We start from the raw sequence: 15,861 nt of genomic DNA, 5'->3' as shown, positions 1-15,861 counted from the left end.
ATCTATTACCAGAAAAAGAACGTATCTTCACGGCACTTACGTCCTTTTGTTGAGAAGCGCAGTTTTTCGGCAACAACTCAAAAACGGTATATCCGATCATATTGAAACTAATTTTCGTTGAAATAATTTATTAAGCGTTACCTTCCCATATTTTTTGCATATTTTTTTGGACAAACGGTTTACAAGATAGAGGGGGGGGGACACAATTTTTGCTACTTTGGGAGCGGTTATTTAAGGAAATCTTCACTTAATCAAAAAATCTTTTGAGAAACCTTACTGCCCCCCCTATAAATATTTATTTTTGTAATTTAACTACAAAACTAAATAGCGGCTTTGACAAGACATCTGTACTCCAAATTTCATTGACATACTCTTGTAGTCTTCGAGTAAAATGCCTGTGACATACGGACGGACGGACAGACAGACAGACAGACGGACTTGAAAAAATTCAAGTGCTGAAACTTTTGAGTGGATGAGAGGAGCATTTAGTAAGGGACGGAGAAAGAGTAGGTAGGTATTGCTTCTATCAGTGGCATTTTGTTCACATATTAGCGTAAAATTTGGTGGGTAGATAGTAGATAGCTGGACGTCTGGAATAACAGGTATGTTACTTTTATCCTGATACTAGCTTTTGCCCACGGCTTCGCCCGTGGAATTCGGCTATCTCGCGCTGTTTCCTCGGGAACTGTGCATTTTTGCGGGATAAAAGTAACCTATGTCACTCTCTTGCCCATAAACGATCTCTATCCCAAATATAACGTCGACCCGTCGCTCCGTTTCGACGTGAAAGACGGACAATCATACAAACACACACACTTTCGCATTTATAAAATTAGTATGGAAATATGGATTCCTACGGGATCGGAATAAAATCTCGAGATATGAAACATTAAGATTGAAGAAATGAGTAAGACAGCCGGTGAAATTACTGGCACATGAGGTATCCCATCTTAGGCCTCTAGGTTGGCAATGCATCTGCAGTACCCCTGGTGTTCCAAATGTCTATGGGCGGTGGTGTCTTACCATCAGGAGACCCACTTGCTCGTTAGCCATCCAGTCAATTAAAAAAAAAACAATTTGGACAAAATTTGATAATAAGATAGTCTAAAAACTGAAAAAGGTTCGGGATAACGATAAACAAATTATTCGCATTCGGATTCACGCGCAACAGTTAGTTGTTCTTAAATAATAAATGGATTCTTATAATTCCCTTTACATAGGCAGTGAAAATCGGGAAATGAATTCATTACCGAGCCAAAATTTTCACCCACCATCGGGCCTTCAACGATGAAATTTATTTATGATTGTTCTCCAATAAAGTATCCAAGCCACGTTCACTCAGTACACGCGATTTATTCTTTTATTTATATTTCAATAACCCGCCCGAATAAAAACCAGATACTGTCAAAGGTATTGAATATCGGCAAAATGTTCAAAGAATCCGTAAAAAATGAGTTTTACAGCAAGCTTTTGACCATTGTTTTTAAAAGCGTTCCAATTTCAGGGGTCTATTTTATTTTAGCCTATTTTTTTACGTAAGAATGCTTCATTGCATGAGCGACTATTTTACCTAGATATAGCAGTAAGTACTTTGCCTATGAAGGATAGAGTTTGGACGCGATGATATGTCTGAATTGAAACAGTATAATTTTTTTTATTCTTATTTCTGTACCATCTTTTCTAGAGGTTAGCTATCGCAATCAACAATACTGTAGATAATACGATCAATAGCGTCTTGAAAAAAAAAAAATTGACAACAAGACAAACAGAAAATATTTATTCATGACAACATGGTAGAATGGATAAGAATAAAAAAAAATAGATTTTGGTATAAATTTCATTTTTAATACAAGCTTTTTTTGCTGACTGTACATTGTTGACCGTACTTGTATTGTCAGCCAAACAACATTTGAATACCAAATTTCAAGTCGAAGCCATTAACCTTTGAAGAGTTCCGTCCTGTGGAGACGTTCCTGGCCGGACTACCATACTCATCATATCGACTCTCATATCGTTGTATGATTTCTTAGTACTGCTTGTAATATTGTGGTGTTCATAAAGAGTAATTATACAGCGTGTATTTTAGATACCACCTCAAACTGTAACCAGACGAAGATTTAAGTGCTGTGAACTGACATCAAAACAAATTGTTAATTTAGAATTAACTACCGGAGCGTAATTAATTTTTGAAATATTTTTGAGCAGCAATGTAATGCGTACAATAATTTGATACGAGAGAGAAGCTTTCTGTGACAGCTGTCACATGAGCAAGTGCGACGTTTTGAATAAAAACAAAGTAGTATCACGTATTGATACATTGCGTGCTAATTAATTTTGTAAGGAAAATAATAAGTCATTTTTTTTTACTAAAACATAATAAAATGTGATTTTTACGGCCTTCACTAACTACCCTTAAAGTTTGAGGTAGTATCAAAAATACACGCTGTATTTTATTGTACTACGACGAGTACTAGGTACCTACAGTAAGATCTAAGAAAATTGAATGATAGAAAAAATATTTTAATATAGAGTACGGAACCTAATGATGTTGATGATCATGATGATGAACCTAAACGGCTCTAACCCTTGCTATTCTTATTAACAACCACAATCAAGTGGCTCCCAAAACAAAAACGCCTCAAACTTAGGGTAACCATTTAAAACGTTAAAATAGGAAAGCCTGCCATAAAATAACAAAGTGGATAAAGTATAAAAAGCAACGTCGGTGGCGGAAAAATTTTAAGCGATAAAGGAGACAAAATGTGACGTCCACTTCACTGAGTCTTTGTTGAGAACGTTTTAGTTGTGCGCTGTGACCATCATTCGTGTGGTCACGTGGAAAAGAGACTTACGTTAAAGGGTGGGAGTAAAAAGAAAGAGGTTGATTTGATCGTAAGTGCTCTTTGTTGCATATTGCCCTTAGTTTTTGCTTTTATTACAATAAATCATGCTTATTAATCAACTTTACATCATCGCGTTATATAAAACAATGATGTTTCTCCTGAGACTATAAGAAGAGATAATTGATTAACTATCTTAGTTTTTATTAAGGTACTAGTTTTTACCTTCGGTTTTGCTCACGTAAATCATTAGAGCTGTTGAATTAATCAATTCAAGAAAAAAATGCGCCATTTAAAGTAAAAATGCCCACTTACAAGCTTCCGCAATTAAATTAGCAGATTTTGAGATTTTGTGTCAAGATCACGTCACGATTTTGACGCATACTAAATTGAACGTCGGCTAAATGTATTTAGTAAAACATTTGTCAATCTCCATTAATATTGGTAACTTTTCAAAAAGTCAAATCATTGACTTGTACCTAACCACACATTTGTTTTATTTTTAATTTCATTTTGAGTTTTGTGAGGTCTTTGTTGAGTAACGCTTTAGCTCTTGGGTGTTGTCTCTCTGGATGATCTGTTCTGGTATGTTTTTATCCAGGACACTCTTGCTTTGGCGAGATAAAATGATCACCCTAGCCAACCGGTCAGTTGTTAACTCGCATGTCGCCATTCCGCTGACTTTATAAAAGATGTAACGTCTCTCGTGTTTTAACTTCATAACCTATCCTAGTAACATGGGCATCAACTTTGCCGTTAACTCAAGTTGGCCTGTAGCTTTGCCAACTTTGCCCGTTTCAGTAGTTTGTGTATTTGCGCTTTTTTTAATGCCAATGTTAGTGTTTTTTTTTTTTCAATGCAAAGTTGTCAGTAACGTATTTGAGAATAAGTAGGCTGCTGTAACACGTTGGAAGTCGTTTCAAGGCGTATTGGGTGGACAGTTCCTCTTAAAAGACATTGTCGTGTATTCTCAGCCACATGTGGGTACAGTTTAAATTACACAAACACGTATCAAAATTCCCGTGAGAATTCTTAAAAAATTACATGGCAAATTTCATTAGTGTTGCATAAAAAACCCACGCCAAATTTCATATGTGTGTGTGTGTGTGTGTGTGTGTGTGTGTGTTTAATTCAGTCATCACGATAAGTCAAAGAAAGTCGTGGAGTTAAAAATATTGTTAAACACAATAATACTACTTTACTTACATCAAAAACTACTTATTTCCAATACTTTCGGCGCTGAATACTTACCTGAAACAAAATTATGATTGCATAAAAAACTGTTAGATACACCAAATATATAAATGTTAATGTTATTTGTGTTGAAAATTAACTTAACTATCGCTCGGGGCCAAAGTTAGCGGAGCTAATTTGATAGATCAATATGCACAACTGTTGCCACAGTTCAACTGTGTCGTCCTGTACCCTTGACATTGTGTCCCTATGTACCTTTGTGTTGGGTACAGTTAGCATCAAAAGTAGCTGCACACTTTCGTACTTTGTCGTTTTACAGCCACGTACTAAACGCCATGTAAGATTACCAATGTGTCAATGCGACAGAGTAAAAAATTGATCCGCTACTTCTGATGCTGACTGGACCAGTTACTATTTTTTTTCTCATGTCTAGCAACAATTTATGTCTTGTGTCTTAAAATCACATAAGCATTGCTATCGCCTAAGAGCCGACGGTTAACCCCAGCAATCGGCCACAGCCGTTTACCCCCAAACCGCGGAGAGAAGTAATTGTTTCGTTTTAAATTACGGACACAAGTTAATTTCCTTCCGAAAACAATTTTTTTGCGGCATTATCATCATCACCCCAGCCTATATACCTCTCACTGTTGGGCACAGGTGTCCTCTCAGAATGAGAGGGCTTGGGTTAAAAATGGTTTGTTTTAAATTGTCCGGCTGAGTGCACTGACTTTGCACGAAATTGAATGTAAATGAGAACAAAGATTTTTTTGACTCTCTTCTTTAAGGTGATTTTCCACCGGCGAGGCGAGACGAGACGAGGCGAGACAAGAATTGAAATTTGTATGGTAGCGCCCGGCGGCGACCCGCGAGAGAATGCATACAAATTTAGATTCTCGTCTCGCCTCGTCTCGTCTCACCTCGCCGGTGAAAATCACCATTAAATGTAATTTTTCGATTTCATACTAACCCCCCGTTTCACCCTCCATTGATTAAATTTATTTGACGGATAAATGTGATGCCGTCTCGGTTTGTTTTCTTCGAATAGATAGACGGAGACGACATCACATTTATCAAATAAAATTAATCAATGGGTGGTGAAACAGCCCCTAAGTATTGTAAGTATGCATTACCACCAAAAATTTCACCGAAAAATAAAGTTCTCAATCGGTACAGGGACCACGTGGGAACTACAGCCCAAGCTCTATCATTCCAAGAGGAGACCTGTGCCCTGCGGTAAGACGTACCTATAGAAGCCGAGATGATATTTACCAAATATTATGACTAAATCCACTTCATTTCGGTTAAATCTCTACAAAAACTTAAAATAAAAGCAAAAATCTGCTGAGAGTTTTATCTGGCACAATAAATTGTCATGTCACAACTCCGCAATTCACGGCCTACCGCAAGCAACTGTGGTGGGACCCGAGCAACACTCATTACGCGTCAGCAACTAGTTGCCAGCGATAAATGATCATTCTAATTAACCAAGCCTAAAGGGTTACCACGTGCGAATAGAAGGATAATAAGTACAGTACAGTATTCAAAAATAAGTACAACAGACTCTTATTCCGACGCCATAAGGCCGTAGTAACATATTTTTGAGTGGTTCGAATATATACTTATTTTTGCACTTGGCTGTACCTATACTTGGTTTGGATTGGTATTTAATTAAATGTAAACAAAACGTTTGGTTTATCTAAATCAATACATTTCTGTATTGAAATACACTAGTCTAGTTTGTATCACAATGATAGATAAGTAAAATGTTTAAAATCCTTAAATGTACCTACCAAATCCGGCAGCTGAAGTTTGTTTACATTTAGTTAATTACCTATTCAAACCAAGTATACTTTATCGTTAGTAAATGTCTGATCTAACATTGAACAACGGATTCGAATTTCATTACTTATACTTAATTGTAAGTACAAACTGAGACATGGATGCACAGAAAAACCAGAAAAAGAGACCAGCACTGGGAATCGAACCCAGGTCCTCAGCAATCCGTGCTGCGTGCTATAACCCCTACACCACTGCTGGACACCCGTAAAAGTAACAAATTTGGAGTTGAAATAAAAAAATACAAAAAGACTCCAAAAAATCAATTATACTTAATTGATCTTGCACCAGTATCATCAATGCATCCGAGACCAATATCAATCCGATAACATGAAAACATTCTGAAAAAAACCGTGGTGGCCTAGTGATTAGACTTGCCCTCTCATTTTCCAAATTCATGTGCGAAATTACATTGTAAATTTACCTACCACGAGCTTTATGGTAAGGGAAAAAATTGCCGCTTACAGAAGCACAAAATTTCAAATTATTGATTGTCTTTTGTTTTTCCCTGCTTGCCTTTCGCTCTACTATTTGGCGAGGCATATAATTCTTATTCAACTCTGACCAGCTAGCTAGCTCTATACAGGGTAAGATTTAGTAAGTCTTTAAAACTCTGGGTTATATGTATTTAAGTATGTATTTATCTATAAAAGTAAGTTATGCGATGCCCAGTATATCCATAGTACAAGCTTTGCTTAGTTTAGGACTGGATCAATTGGTGTCAAGAGTCCCATGATATTTATTTATTTTATATATGCGCACACTCATACTCAAACTCAAACTCACAACATTTATTGACATAAAAAACGTGACATACTACATCACAACAAAAAAACAGTAAAAACATGAATAGGATATGAGAGGGAAATCAGAGACGTTGCGCTGTAGTGCGATGCCAAAAGGACTCAGCTCAGCATGTGCCGTAGCCCTGTAACCAGAGCTGCAGCGCTGGTATTCAGCTGAACCCCAGTGAGTGTACACCCACCTAACTGAACGCGTAATTATTGTGGAAAAAGAAAAACAATATAATATATTATATATACAAATGATCATTCCCAATATTTTCCGCAGTTAATCAAATCTGAATGCACAATCTCTCACTGATGTCCCAACTACGACTAAGCACAAACGTTTTCTGTTCATTGCGTGTGTTACCAGTTTACCATAAGCGGCGATTGCCTCGGCTACGCAATGAAAAGAGAAAATTCTTCCCAGCCGCTCGCGTCATGAGGCCGTGACAATTGACAGAAATCGCGACCTCATTTACGTTTTATGTCCTTAATTTGCCCCACTTACTGCTGAACGGAGAAAAAGAACTCACCGCCATTGTCGCGTCTCCTGCCCACTGAATTTAAGAGAGATTTTCTTTGGTGTGATTCGTCAGTTTTTTATGCTTTTTCACTGGTCGCGCTTTGTATCCGGTTTTGTTTTGCTTATGATATATTTCAAGTTCAATATGGTTTAAAGCGCCATCTCAGCCTATGTTGGGCACAAGCTTCCTCTCAGAATGAGAGAGCTTGGGACGTAGTTCTCACGCGGGGACATTACGAATTGGGAACTTCACTTTTGAATTGCTTTGCAACTTTGTGCAGGTTTTTTTTAGGAATACTGCAAAAACCTGCCAAGTATTTCAATGGTCTAAGAGAAGGCCTGTACCCTGCTGTGTGACGTATGCTCGGACCATCTGAATCCTGATCCACTGCGGAACCTTTTCGTAGAAAAAGTCATAGAGACATCGCATTGCTTGACAAGGGAATTTATTATGACACTTACTGTGAGAACATTCTACGGTGAGGTGTGATGCATTTAAACCAATTTAAACTGAACCGAAAGGAAAACTGCCCAAACCTGCGAAGTAATTCAATGGTGTGTGTGAAGTTCCCAATCCCCACTGGTCCCGCTCGAGAACTGCGGCCCAAGCCCTCTCATTGTAAGTGAAGGTGTGTGCCCATCAGTGGGACTTAAAGGATTAAAATCATCCGAAACCGTACTGAGTCAGCCGTTTGGACACGAACTCCCTAGGGACGGAATTCCGCTCGGAATGTGGCCCATTAACGCTGTATTGGAGTTACTTAATTTGCCGGTAGCTGATAACGAGCTTTCTTGCCTGTCCCACGGGATTTGACGTTGATGTTATTGTTTTTCCTGGGATATGTAGGTTAAGAGTCAAGACTTTGTTAACATCTTATAAGGAAAACAATATTGAAGTACCGATTAAATCTGTAAGTAAAGCAAAGTCAACGAGATTAGATAAATTATGTCATGATCATGAGACAGAAAGGGAGCGAAATTACTAATAACAATTACGGATCAGACTAAGATAGATTTAGTTAATTGTCTGCTTAATTATTAGTAAATAAAATAAATATCATAGGACAATCGACAACAATTGACCTAGTCCCAAACTGAATAAAGCTTTCAAATACACCGAGTACTAGGCCACGGGTAAACATAGTTATATCGATAAATACATACTTAAATATATATTAAACGTCCAAGACCCGAGAACAAACGTGCGTATTATTCATACAATTATCTGCTCCGACCAGGGATCGAACCCGGGACTGAGGTCCTCAAGGAGCTTCATAGTCAGTTCTCTAACCACTAAAGACTACCAATTAACTATTAACTGCCAAGTTCATCCAGTAGTTAATTGGTTAATTAATATTTAATTTTCTTCTACCAGCTTTCACAGATTGTCACTCCACCTGGCCGGAAGATGTCCTACACTACGTTTGCCGAGACGCGGTCCCCAAGCACACATATTGAGACAATGGCCCGCATTTCCACCTGCAGTTCTTCGAACAAAGTGTCTCGCCTCTACCCCTCTTGAGAAGAGTTGCTAAAAAGTAAACTGACAAGCAGACAGAGGCAAAACAAAAAACTCAATATTCTCCTCTCCTCCCACAAATGTAAGTGTTCTATTCAATTCCAAAGCCCGCAAATAAACTTAAAATTTATTCTCGATACAAGTTATAAATTTCCTAAAGAACAAACCGTCTGCAATAACTCACTTCCATCCTTCCATTCCCTCGCTTATATGTAAGTTAGTCATAAAATTTATGTCCCAACTTGAAACGCTCACAAAACCGAACGCCCTGCTCTTATTTTATAACAAAAAAGTCTGGCAATGACATACTGAAGTGAAATTTTGTAGTGACGAGAAATAAGTATATCATAAAATAACCAAATTAGACACGAATTAGTTTATGTAAGGCACTGTTTTATATTCTTTTCAATTCTCATGCCCTTTAAATGTTACTTTAGTCTCTGCATATCGGGACTAAAGCTCCTTTTTATTCTCTAGGGATTAAAGTATTTTTTTATTTACGTTGGAATAAACCCCTAAATGTTTATAAATGGAGGATTTTTAGGCGTGGAAATAACCTCAAAATGACAACTGTGCAAAAATAAATATAAAAAACACGATTTATATTAAGGATTATTTCATTTTGTTATGTATGGTCCAATTAGTTTTAATATAGTTTTCAATTTTTGAATGTGCAAGCTTTTAAAGCGTCACTTCATAAACAACAATAAAAGAAAAGAGAAAACCGCGCAAAAAATGTTTTTTGCTATTTGAATTTTGAACAGATGGCCTGACCATTAGTCGAGCGTACGTTTTTAAAAAGTAATATTGTAATTTTGAATAAAACATTTTTTTCCTCGCATTCATAGTAAAAAGTAGTGTTTAACGCGAGACTAAACAACCGTAATATTCTGCTCGGGTGGCTAAACATCTAATGTCATCACGGCTTGTTTTAGTCCCTTGTTAAACAATCTACTATTTTTGTCTAAGGAATATAAAGTATGTATGTATGTATGTCAATACTTTATTGTACATAAAACACAAAAATAATACAAAAACAAAACAAAAGAGTACTAAAACAGAGAGAGAGAGAAAGAGAAGAGTTACTATAAAATGTTTTAAAAAATCAGTCAGCCGGAAGACGTCCACTGTTGAACATAGGCCGCCCCCTAAGAATACCACAATGAACGACTCGCCACTTCCGTCCAACGATTACTCGCAAACGCGATGTCGTCAGTTCACCACTAGGCCTCGCACTAGGGAGGCCTGCGAACGGTTCGTCTTCCGGTTCGTGTTTGCCACTCAGTCCTTTCTTCCGCGACGGTTAGGTACTTGTTGTTCTAGCGATATCGTATTATAAATTCCAATTGTGCTACAAAGTAACGGAAGAATAAGATTAAAATTAATTTCGTAATAAATAAAAAACCGACTGTCGCAAAAACCTTCAAATAAAAACTAAAATAGCAAAAACAAATCTAATACTCGTACTCTAAACCCACAGCAGTCTAGACCCACTTCTGGGATTTTTTGAGGTCAGATTTTGATTTTCAAATGAAACAAAATTATGTCTGGCAGCTCAGGGATCTCACCCTTAAATTATTTCTTTGTAACACGCCATTTAGATGACCAGATGGCCTAGTGGTTAGAGAACCTGACTACGAAGCTTGAGAGCCCGGGTTCGATTCCCGTGTCGGGGCAGATATTTGTATGAAAAATACGAATGTTTGTTCTCGGGTCTTGGGTGTTTACTATGTATTTAAGTATGTATCTATCTATATAATTATATTTATCCGTTGCTTAGTACCCATAACACAAGCTTTGCTAAGCTTACTTTGGGACTAGGTCAATTGGTGTGAATTGTCCCGTGATATTTATTTATATTATTTTATTTATTTCTCTTCACAAAATTCATCTTCACAAAAAAAATACAATGAAGGCAAATAAAAGCAATTACTTCCGATGGTGCAGAATATAATAATGTATAACTATAATCAAGTCTCCTACTAGTGTTCCATGATGTTCTCATCACGACACATAATGTACACTTGGCCGTTACATAAAAGCAGACCGTTTCGTGCCGTCGGCTCCTGGGGGAGTTTGTGATCGTCGTGCCGCGTGAACCCTGGCATTTGGGGGGGAGGAGACGATTTTTCACAATTATTGACGCGTTGTGAACGTGAAATATTCCGCGCATTAGGAGGGGGACATTGTTCCCTAATACTTCTGGGTGGGGAACACGTTAATTCAATGATGAATGAATGCCATGAACAAAGGAACGGATGAATTTTTGACGCTCACATATTTTTCATTTGTAGGACCTTTTTGGTTCGCATAGTCGTTTATAATACAGTCGCTAATAGGTGTAGCATTTATGATAGATATTGGAAGGGTGCGAAGTACTAGGTGGGGGTAATGAAATCTATCGCAGCGCTCATAGTAGCCAAAAGAAGAAATAATCTAGGCTCTGTCATCTGTCGTACTCATATATGAATCTGTCATTAACAAAGCAATTTGTATAGACTTTAACTACCTAATTTTAGTAATAGATGTTTGTGTTATGATGCGAGCTTGAATTATTGAACACTGTCCCTGTTTTGTTCTTAATTCCTCTACATCTCGGACATGTCCAGCAACAATTATCCTTATGAAACGATTTGTGGTTGAAATTTTATATTGAGTAATACACACAAAACGGGTCTTCAAAATGATACTCATTTTGATCTGAAAACGATATTTAATTTATTACTAGCGATATAAGAACAATTATATAATTTTACTATTATTCAAAGAAACCAATAAGATAGCTTTATCTTTTCGTTTTACAGTAAAATTACACCTAAACATGAAGTAAACAAACCCTGACATAAAGAAAATAAAACACTTTTTGAATACATTTTACTTACCTCATTTAATTTTAATGACCACAAATGAATTCACAACCTTTTGTCTACCCAAATCACGGTATCACAGTAATTTTGTATTATAAATTAATACGTTATAGGTTTGATTTTTGTCACAATGTCGCGATGAAATTTCAAAACGTCAGAGCATCAGAGCCAAAATAGTTGCGGACGCCAGGTGGCGCTGATGTCGTGCACAGAGCCAATAATGTAAAATTTTAGAGTGGCTGAAGTGTTGACAGTGTAGACCTTAAACCAGTAGGTATGTTGCATTTCTTAAACGCCTAGCTTTATTCTATGAAAGTACTAGAATGCTTCAACTATTCCGAAAGGAGCAGTTTGTACCATACTCGAAACATTCCCCACGAGTAAGATATCGTTGCAACTCTTGTAACTATGTAATATTTGATACTATTGTTTTATATACGTGAAAAATGTGAAATTATGGCATTGTGTTTTCAAATTATTCATGTTGTAAGCTCAAATTGAATTTATACTACATACTAAATAGATCCTACCGCGACTTTGTCTGCTAATAATTCTTTTTACGCTATACCACGGGAACTATGCAATTATATTACTTTAATTCTCGTGAGACATACCGTCCGTCGTGAACGTACTCACCTATGAGAACAACATTCCGAAAAGATCTAAACAGTCGCATCGTTCCTGGCTGAATAGTGAGTTGATCGTTTTTTTTAGTAACTATGTTATTTTCCGTGATAATATCCTATGTTCTTCTCAGGGTCTTACACATTTCTTACCAGAGTTCATCTAAATTGGTTCAAATGTTTGAGCGTCAAGAGATTTAAATATAGCTACTTTTCCAAATATTATAGTGCAAAGTAAATATTTATAATACCATCTCACTATTTTCTAACCCACAAATTAAATAAATTACCATTTCATGTGAGAAATCTCGAAAATGTAAAAATATGTTCGACCTTGATTGCACAGTTGAAACTGAATCGCTGTCAGCGTGGAACCTTTTCCTAATCAATTTTACTATGACATCTTTGGCAAATGTATGGGATATCAACATGATGTAAGTGCACATAAGATTCACCCTGATGACTGCAATTGCAGTACATCGCACATCAAGCATTTGCCCTCCCCCCCACCTCCGGACAAGTGTAAATAAGAAATTAAACTTTAAACTATGTAATACATGTTTGTACAGGACTATAGGCTATTCTAGTTGCTCAGCGGTGTTTGCCGTTTACCTAAAATTGTTGTAGGGTTGTCGCAAAATTGTAATTAACTGGTCTTTACTCACGGGTGTGCTCGCTTAAGCTATTAGGTCTGGGAGTCGAATCGATATTCCGGTATTTACTAAACTCTTCTGGGAATCACTGAAAGCTACTCCTACATCGTCGTCTTCGTTTAAATTATATAAAGCTGCGGCTCCACTGAGGCGGAGACGAGCGGAGACAGCGGAGAGGAGACGTGTAGGGATCGACCAATCATATTGGTACAAATACACATGTCGTCTGCGCACCGCTTCAATGGAAACAGTCAAGCGGAGACGAGCGGAGCAGAGAGGAGTCGTTTGTGACGAATCACTTAACTCCTAACACAGCTCCGCTCGTCTCCGCCTCACTGGAGCAGCAGCCTTAAGAATACTACAAAACTTTCTTTAGATGGAATTCAGCTTTTTCTAAAGGCTTCATTCTAAGGCCCTAGTGGATTGACCTGAGGCCTCTCAAGCAGAGGATCGTGAGTTCAAATCCGGGCCTGCACCTTGTGAGTTTTTCGAAATTCATGTGCGAAGTAACATGAATTTTTACCACGAGCTTTACGTCATCTACGAAGCAATTTTATGGTGTATGTTATGTTCCCGATCCAAGTGCTTTCAACGTTATCATTCAACATCCCAGTCTTTATACGTCTCACTGCTGGTCACAGGCCTCCTCTTAGATTGAGAGAACTTGGCTCTAGTACCCACGCGGGCCTAGTGTCGATTGAAAACTTCACACAGACACACACCATCGAAGTTCATCGCATATACTCGTAGGTACATGGTATTAGTTAATTCCCCTATGTTTACGCTAAGATAATTTCGTCTGATATTGCATGCGGGTAGCAATTGACAGCCCTAACCTCACGTGTAGTTAAAGGTATAAAATTATTTTGTTGACTTAGGACTATATTGGAGTAATAGTATTTTATGCAACTGTATCGTAATAGGGGCCTTAAAACACGAGTGTGGGTTTATGAAACGATGCATAGCCGAGTTTCATAATAGGGTCACATGAGTATTTTCAGGCCTAATTACGTACAGTTGCATACAATATTTTATCTATATCCATATATTAAATCCTCTATCATGTGTTCAAGAACCATTGAGAATGACCTGCATTAACGAGAACTAGTTAGGTATGTCTGCCCCACGAGCTGCGCCCGCTGCGCGCGCGACGACCTGCTGCTGCACGTGGTCATGGCGCCCCCTCCACCCCGTGCTGTAATGATGTATGAAATCTCATTACGATACAGCCGTGTTCATAATAGAATCAATTATCATTACCTATGTCATGGTCATTAGCTATGGTTTTTGAACGCATAATTGAGGATTTACTATATGGGTGTACGTAAAGTAAATTTAAATGATAACAAAGCGAATAACTCACGTCTGAAATCGAGTTTAGCTAATTCATAACCCTTCTTCTAGGAGCAACGCGACTCGGCGGCTGCTGCAACACGCGCACTGCGTGCCACCGCCCTGCTCGCGCGACTAAATGAGTGAGCCTTTCGGTAGTTTCATGTTCAAAATAGTAGAGTAAATAATATTTTTTTGAATCGGGCGTTACTTTTCGGAGGTCCATATTAATGAACTGAGACAATTCCCCAAATTCCAATTACCGGGATTTTTTTAAATGACAAGTTCTAGACTACTACTACTTACATTTGTTTTTTTTTGTATTTAAAAAGTTTTTTTAAGACAGCTGGTTTTTTTCAAGTGAAAAAACATAGATAGGCTTCTATGACCGATTTTGTCTATTTCCGTTCAATTCACCTTTAAATACTGAGCAGAAGCCCACATAAAACTCACCGACGTCACAGAAAAAGCCTTTTGAAGGCTGCCTCCGGGCGTTGTCATGTGTAAATAAGTCGGGCTGTATAAAACTAACATATCGTGAGTTCGTCCCATTAAGCGTCTCGCGATATGACAAACAGTCATAACACTATCATGATGTGTTATTTGCCTTGTTTATGCCCCTCTGAAGAAGGCCACGTATCATTTTCAGGGTTATTATGAAGAACTAGTAGCAGGAGAACTAGCAGCTTCGTACGCGTAAGTAATTTGGTTTAACAGTTGAATTTCAATTCAATGCCGAGATTGAAAATGAAAAATATAAAAAATGTTTATTTCACTATAAATAACATTGTTACAAAAAGTAAGGGTTGGTACTTCCTATTGTACTAAACTTCCTCGGGTATTCTCAAAAATTGCATTGTGATGTTGATTGACGTCGTATAATAAAGAACAGACCCAAATTTTGCGAATCGTGACTCGTCGTTTCGTGATTTCGTGACCCAGCGCATGAGATTTCAAAATTTTATCCCGATCCCGTGGGAATATCGGGATAAAAAGTAGCCTATGTGTTATTCCAGATGTTCAGCTACCTTAGCAAATTTCATCAAAAGTTTTAGCGTGGAAAAACAAAAATACACACACACATACATATACTGAAAAACTTTCGCATTTATAATAATAGCAGGTGACCATTGTTTTACCTTGTTCTTTTTTGCTTTAAGACTGCTAGTTATCCTTTGAAAGATTAATAGGACTTCGTAAGACAGCAGACACAAGAGTAGCCACGTCATAGAGAGCTAAAAGAGGTGAAACTTAAAATTATAATAATAACAGACCGATGATGACACGCCAGCCAGCTATTACAAAAACCCATAAGGGGTTTTCAATAGTGGCTAGTTATGTTGCGCACATCTGTATCACCTGTTGATATTAAATAAATAAATAAAAACTTAAATTATAGTAGTTGTAAATAAATACACATTATATATTATTATACCGGGTGTGGCCTGTAATACGAGCAAATAATTAAAACATAGACCATACTCGTCAAACTGAACAACATTAGTTCAGCGACTTTTAAAAATAATTAGTTTTTTTAAGTTTTATTATTTTTTTAAGTTTATGCGAAGAACCAATGTAAAGCAAAATGCTTGATGTTTGTAGCGTGACAAGAGACGTCAGTTGTGTTCTAGGATGGTTAATACTAATAATAATAATAATAATACTAGGATGGTAATAATTTGTATG

General features: G+C 37.3%; 1 protein-coding gene across 3 annotated transcripts in view; it reads right to left on the bottom strand.

The window, feature by feature from the left end:
* nAChRalpha1 (nicotinic acetylcholine receptor alpha1) overlaps nt 1-15,861 on the bottom strand; it is a 372,458-nt gene that overhangs the window by 249,296 nt on the left and 107,301 nt on the right. The window contains exon 1 of one of the 3 annotated variants that reach the window (XM_074103994.1): nt 4,047-4,082. The exons of the other annotated variants lie outside the window; for them this stretch is intronic. The gene's annotated coding sequence lies outside the window, so the exon portion shown is untranslated. Of the gene's footprint in view, nt 1-4,046; nt 4,083-15,861 lie in introns of those variants that run through there. 3 annotated transcript variants of the gene reach the window in all.

This window comes from Choristoneura fumiferana, chromosome 21, assembly GCF_025370935.1.
Source record: "Choristoneura fumiferana chromosome 21, NRCan_CFum_1, whole genome shotgun sequence".
Taxonomy (NCBI): domain Eukaryota; kingdom Metazoa; phylum Arthropoda; class Insecta; order Lepidoptera; family Tortricidae; genus Choristoneura; species Choristoneura fumiferana.
This window is presented reverse-complemented; position numbering and strand designations above follow the sequence as displayed.